Here is a 7,805-nt window from a genome sequence, read left to right on the forward strand (position 1 = left end):
CCCTATATACAAGAATATAACTACTATAATACTGCCCCCTATATACAAGAATATAACTGCTATAATACTGCCCGTATATACAAGAATATAACTACTATAATACTGCCCCTATATACAAGAATATAACTACTATAATACTGCTCCCTATATACAAGAATATAACTGCTATAATACTGCCCGTATATACAAGAATATAACTACTATAATACTGCCCCTATATACAAGAATATAACTACTATAATACTGCTCCCTATATACAAGAATATAACTGCTATAATACTGCCCGTATATACAAGAATATAACTACTATAATACTGCCCGTATATACAAGAATATAACTACTATAATACTGCTCCCTATATACAAGAATATAACTGCTATAATACTGCCCGTATATACAAGAATATAACTACTATAATACTGCCCCTATATACAAGAATATAACTACTATAATACTGCTCCCTATATACAAGAATATAATTGCTATAATACTGCCCGTATATACAAGAATATAACTACTATAATACTGCCCCTATATACAAGAATATAACTACTATAATACTGCTCCCTATATACAAGAATATAACTGCTATAATACTGCCCGTATATACAAGAATATAACTACTATAATACTGCCCGTATATACAAGAATATAACTACTATAATACTGCTCCCTATATACAAGAATATAACTGCTATAATACTGCCCGTATATACAAGAATATAACTACTATAATACTGCCCCTATATACAAGAATATAACTACTATAATACTGCTCCCTATATACAAGAATATAACTGCTATAATACTGCACCTTATACAAGAATATAACTACTATAATACTGCCCCTATATACAAGAATATAACTACTATAATACTGCTCCCTATATACAAGAATATAACTGCTATAATACTGCCCGTATATACAAGAATATAACTACTATAATACTGCCCGTATATACAAGAATATAACTACTATAATACTGCTCCCTATATACAAGAATATAACTGCTATAATACTGCCCGTATATACAAGAATATAACTACTATAATACTGTCCCCTATATACAAGAATAAAACTACTATAATACTGCCCCTATATACAAGAATATAACTACTATAATACTGTCCCTATATACAAGAATATAACTACTATAATACTGCCTCCTATATACAAGAATATAACTACTATAATACTGCCCCTATATACAAGAATATAACTACTATAATACTGCCCCCTATATACAAGAATATAACTACTATAATACTGCCCCCTATATACAAGAATATAACTGCTATAATACTGCCCGTATATACAAGAATATAACTACTATAATATTGCCCCTATATACAAGAATATAACTACTATAATACTGCTCCCTATATACAAGAATATAACTGCTATAATACTGCCCGTATATACAAGAATATAACTACTATAATACTGCCCCTATATACAAGAATATAACTACTATAATACTGCTCCCTATATACAAGAATATAACTGCTATAATACTGCCCGTATATACAAGAATATAACTACTATAATACTGCCCGTATATACAAGAATATAACTACTATAATACTGCTCCCTATATACAAGAATATAACTGCTATAATACTGCCCGTATATACAAGAATATAACTACTATAATACTGCCCCTATATACAAGAATATAACTACTATAATACTGCTCCCTATATACAAGAATATAATTGCTATAATACTGCCCCTATATACAAGAATATAACTACTATAATACTGCTCCCTATATACAAGAATATAACTGCTATAATACTGCCCGTATATACAAGAATATAACTACTATAATACTGCCCGTATATACAAGAATATAACTACTATAATACTGCTCCCTATATACAAGAATATAACTGCTATAATACTGCCCGTATATACAAGAATATAACTACTATAATACTGCCCCTATATACAAGAATATAACTACTATAATACTACCCCCTATATACAAGAATATAACTACTATAATACTGCCCCCTATATACAAGAATATAACTACTATAATACTGCTCCCTATATACAAGAATATAACTGCTATAATACTGCCCGTATATACAAGAATATAACTACTATAATACTGTCCCCTATATACAAGAATAAAACTACTATAATACTGCCCCTATATACAAGAATATAACTACTATAATACTGTCCCTATATACAAGAATATAACTACTATAATACTGCCTCCTATATACAAGAATATAACTACTATAATACTGCCCCTATATACAAGAATATAACTACTATAATACTGCCCCCTATATACAAGAATATAACTACTATAATACTGCCCCCTATATACAAGAATATAACTGCTATAATACTGCCCGTATATACAAGAATATAACTACTATAATATTGCCCCTATATACAAGAATATAACTACTATAATACTGCTCCCTATATACAAGAATATAACTGCTATAATACTGCCCGTATATACAAGAATATAACTACTATAATACTGCCCCTATATACAAGAATATAACTACTATAATACTGCTCCCTATATACAAGAATATAACTGCTATAATACTGCCCGTATATACAAGAATATAACTACTATAATACTGCCCGTATATACAAGAATATAACTACTATAATACTGCTCCCTATATACAAGAATATAACTGCTATAATACTGCCCGTATATACAAGAATATAACTACTATAATACTGCCCCTATATACAAGAATATAACTACTATAATACTGCTCCCTATATACAAGAATATAATTGCTATAATACTGCCCCTATATACAAGAATATAACTACTATAATACTGCTCCCTATATACAAGAATATAACTGCTATAATACTGCCCGTATATACAAGAATATAACTACTATAATACTGCCCGTATATACAAGAATATAACTACTATAATACTGCTCCCTATATACAAGAATATAACTGCTATAATACTGCCCGTATATACAAGAATATAACTACTATAATACTGCCCCTATATACAAGAATATAACTACTATAATACTACCCCCTATATACAAGAATATAACTACTATAATACTGCCCCCTATATACAAGAATATAACTACTATAATACTGCTCCCTATATACAAGAATATAACTGCTATAATACTGCACCTTATACAAGAATATAACTACTATAATACTGCCCCTATATACAAGAATATAACTACTATAATACTGCTCCCTATATACAAGAATATAACTGCTATAATACTGCCCGTATATACAAGAATATAACTACTATAATACTGCCCGTATATACAAGAATATAACTACTATAATACTGCTCCCTATATACAAGAATATAACTGCTATAATACTGCCCGTATATACAAGAATATAACTACTATAATACTGTCCCTATATACAAGAATATAACTACTATAATACTGCTCCTATATACAAGAATATAACTACTATAAGGCTGGGTTCACACGTGGCGGAATTTCACTTAAATTCCGCTGCGGACACTCCGCAGCGTTAATCCGCAGCGGAGCCGTTTGTCCATTGACTTACACTTTAATTTAGCAGTGTTCGTTTAGACGAGGCGTAAAATTCCGCTGCGGAGCATAGGCTGCGGAGCGGAATTTGGTGTCCGCAGCATGCTCTGTCTGTTGCGGAGCAGTGGCGGACTCATGGCGGAATTTCTCCATTGACTTCAATGGAGATTCTAAGTTCCGCAATGAAGTCCGCAGCTGTCATGCACATGTTATGTGTGCTGCGGATGCGTCTTGCTTTTTTGCCATGACATTTCTTCATTCTGGCTGGACCTATGTATTTCTAGGTCTACAGCCAGACTGAGGAAGTCAATGGGGCTCCCGTAATGACGGGAGCGTTGCTAGGAGACGTCTGTAAATAGTCACTGTCCAGGGTGCTGAAAGAGTTAAGCGATCGGCAGTAACTGTTTCTGCACCCTGGATAGTGACTACCGATCACAATATACAGCAACCTGTAAAAAAATATAAGTTCATACTTACCGAGAACTCCCTGCTTCTGTCTCCAGTCCGGCCTCCCAGGATGACGTTTCAGTCTAAGTGACGGCTGCAGCCAATCACAGGCCAAGCACAGGCTGCAGCGGTCACATGGACTGGCGCGTCATCCAGGGAGGTCGGGCTGGATGCCGAAAGAGGGACGCGTCACCAAGACAACGGCCGGTAAGTATTAAATTCGTTTACTTTCACTAGGGAAAGTGCTGTCCCTTCTCTCTATCCTGCACTGATAGGGAGAAGGGAAGCACTTTTCCCGCAGTCCGCAGCAGCTAGTCCGCATCAATTTACTGCACATTTTGTGCAGATCCGCAGCAGAATCTGCAACGCAGATTCTGTGCGGCATTGATGCGGACAGTTGCGGAGGAAATCCGCCACGTGTGGTCATGCCCTAATACTGCTCCTATATACAAGAATATAACTACTATAATACTGCCCCTATATACAAGAATATAACTACTATAATACTGCTCTCTATATACAAGAATATAACTACTATAATACTGCCCCCTATATACAAGAATATAACTACTATAATACTGCTCCTATATACAAGAATATAACTACTATAATACTGCTCTTATATACAAGAAACAATTGCAGGTAAAAGAAAATTGGATCTTTTTGGAGGCGCTGCTGTGTGGTATAAATGTTGTGGAACGGAGTCCCAAGATATTAATAGGTTCAATTTATTGATAGTGGCTACGCGTTTCGACGATGAACAATCGTCTTCATCAGGCCATGTACATATCAGAGCAGACACAACTTATATAATCTGTAGGTACAAATTAACATAATTGAAAAAACCGCCAAATCTGACGGGGTCAAGGTGCGATCTTGACGTCACTCCCGGTTTTTTTTAAAAACATGTGTTCACATTGCCTGACTATAATTGCATAATGTGTTTCAACATACAAGTTGGATGTTTATTCATAAAATAGGATACAGTTAAAACAAATAAAGAAATGAGTTAGAAAATAAATAAAACCAAAGTTGGAAGAAATAGCTTAGTTTGGACTGAACGAAGCCGGGACGCGTCCTCGTTGCCAGGACAACCAAGCAGAAATCACAGCGAGTGAGCGGATTGATAGAACACTGCTTGCCGTGTGTAAGGCATTGAACTCATTTGAAGACTGCCTAGAGGTATGTGTTAATTAGATAAAAGAATGCACTTAAATGCCGTATCATGCATAAGTTTTATTAAATAGCTACGCTAATAGAGAATCATTATTAGATAACTCAATTTTAGCGTGGTTAGCAACAAAGTTGCGTCCTGATAATAATTTAAGTGTGCAGCATATTTTTAGTTACAGAATGTTGTATCTTTTTTTAAAAGGATATATTCTTATAAAAAACTGGAATGTAAGAAAGGCCATTAAATCCCTGCAAAATAATGAAGACCTAGTCATTCGTCCTGCCTATAAAGGAGGAGGAATAGTGATCCAGAACAGAGCTGATTATCTCGAGGAAACGAGTAGGATTTTAAAATGACAATACTTTTTATTGCAAATTAGTGTCCAATCCCCTTCCTGCCTATATATGTAAATATACGTCCATGATCGAGAAAGCATTCCAGGAGGGCTTACTCACGAAAAAAGAAAAAAGTTTTTTACATGTACCCTTCCCCAACATACCTTTCATTTATCATCTCCCCAAAATCCATAAAACACTCACAGACCCCCCCGGACGTCCTATCATTTCAGGAATCGGCTCACTAACCAGTAACCTCTCTCACTTTGTAGACTTACACCTTCAACCATTTGTACTCACGTTATCATCTTACCTTAAAGACTCTACTCAATTAATCAGTGACCTTTTTAATCTCAAAATTGACGTTTCCACATCCAGTATACACTTTTTAACAGCAGACGTAACCTCCTTGTACAGCAATATCCCACATAATAAAGGCATGCAGGTAACCAAATCATTCCTATCATCAAATGTCCTAATCCCTGATAACCAAGTTTCTTTCCTAACCAATTGTATTGATTTTATTCTTCATCATAACACATTCACTTTTAATAACAGTTTTTACAATCAAATTAGAGGTTGTGCGATGGGTACCCGATTCGCACCAGCCTACGCAAATCTGTACATGGGGGCCTTTGAAGAGGAATACATCTTAGGGGAACATTTTTTTAAAAAAAACATTCTTTTATATAGGCGTTATATCGACGATTTGTTCTTTGTGTGGACAGGATCTAAAAACGAAGCTTCACGCTTTATAAAACTTTTAAACAATAACAGTTATGATATTTCTTTTACGCACACTTTTTCTGACATCTCAATTGATTTCCTGGACCTAACTATCAGCTATGACACCTTGACCAAACATTTTATCACAAAAACCCATTTTAAATCCGTCGATGTAAACAGCTATATCGACTTCAAAAGTGCCCACTACCGCCCGTGGTTAACCAATGTACCCTTCGGTCAATTTAGAAGAGTACGTAAAAATTGTAGTACCAACGAAAATTTTAGAACAGAGTGAAATATTTAAGAGGGGAGATTTAGAGAGAAGCATTTCCATCCACAACTTATTAAAGATGCAAGAAAAAAAGCTTCACTACTATCCCAGGACTCCTGCCTAATCCCTGTACAGAGAAAACCAGTAGCAAATAAATATAACACCAATTTCATCACAACCTTTAACCAAGGGAACAAAACAATCAGGTCAATATTGCGCAAACATTGGCACATCATAAAAAGTGACCCTTACCTCAAAGATGCGATACCAGTCCATCCAAGCATCACCTTTCGACGTTCACTAACTCTTAAAAACATTCTGGCACCCAGCAGAATTCGCAAACCCAAAACAACAGCAGTAACATTTCTTTCCAGACCCAATGGCTCCTACAAATGTGGTCATCCACGATGCCTATGCTGCAATAGTATCAACAACAAAAAATACTCATACACATCAACAGTGACTTAAGAGTCCTTTCCAATCAAATCATCCCTAAGCTGCAGTAGTACATATGTGATTTACCTATTGGAATGTTCATGCCCACTCCAATATGTAGGGAGAACGACACAACAACTCAGATCCAGAATAAATAAACATAGATCTAATGTGAACATAGGTTTTTTGAAGCATAGTGTATCTCGTCATTTCACCCACATACATAAATGCCAATTTAACCAAATTACTGTTACACCAATTGAAGAGATACATCACGACGTTCCCAACAGATTTAATAAACTGAAACAGAGGGAAAATTTTTGGATTTTCAAATTACAGACTTTACATCCAAGAGGTTTGAATGATATCTCCGAATCATCATTGGACTAACCTACACTCCAAACGACTAAGATAACATTTAAGGCAAAATGTTCTCCACGTTAACCCACATCAATTTTTTGTCTCCATAAATATATTTTTTATTCACGAAGTAGCGAAATTCCTGCATGTTTCTAACCCCATTAGAGTCCTTTATTATTATATATATATACCTTTATACTTACATCTTATGTTGCCTTTTCTGCCCTCGGGATCCCACTATACAACTACCACTCTATCCTTTTCATTTACAGTAGTATCAAATATGGGGTTCTCATACTAATTTATATTACAGTTTCAAACAAGTTGCATACTCCGATTATAAACTGGACCGAACAGAGTTGCTAATCACGTTAAGTGTTATTTAGCGCAACCGTAGATGAATTCTCTTATTTAAACAATATATGCCTTTTAAAAATAATAATTTTAATATCTTACTCACGGCAAACATTGTTCTACCATTTGCTCCTTGTCTTTTTCCTTCTTTTGGTTGTCCTGGTA

The sequence above is a fragment of the Rhinoderma darwinii genome, chromosome 4, assembly GCF_050947455.1.
Source record: "Rhinoderma darwinii isolate aRhiDar2 chromosome 4, aRhiDar2.hap1, whole genome shotgun sequence".
Lineage (NCBI taxonomy): Eukaryota > Metazoa > Chordata > Amphibia > Anura > Rhinodermatidae > Rhinoderma > Rhinoderma darwinii.